The sequence below is a fragment of the Sinocyclocheilus anshuiensis genome, unplaced genomic scaffold (genome assembly GCF_001515605.1).
Source record: "Sinocyclocheilus anshuiensis isolate Anshui unplaced genomic scaffold, SAMN03320099.WGS_v1.1 scaffold1423, whole genome shotgun sequence".
NCBI lineage: Eukaryota > Metazoa > Chordata > Actinopteri > Cypriniformes > Cyprinidae > Sinocyclocheilus > Sinocyclocheilus anshuiensis.
The window spans coordinates 786128-786363 of record NW_015536552.1 but is presented as its reverse complement, the minus strand read 5'-3'; positions in this window follow the sequence as shown (position 1 = coordinate 786363).

Here is a 236-nt window from a genome sequence, read left to right as displayed (position 1 = left end):
ATGGTATTTTAAAGTGTCCTAATATTGTGTTTGGAGTCCCCTACAACAGGTTTAAATGCATCTAAGTTCAGAAAACATTGTAATTTTCTCAGAATATACATGTAATATTACAGTCATTGTGTCTGTGATGATTTCGCCAATGATTTCGAAACTATTCATTCCAAGCAAGTTCGGAGCAAACCCCTCCCTTCCATAAGCCTACTCTGCTCTGATTGGTCAGCTGGCCAAGCCTGTTG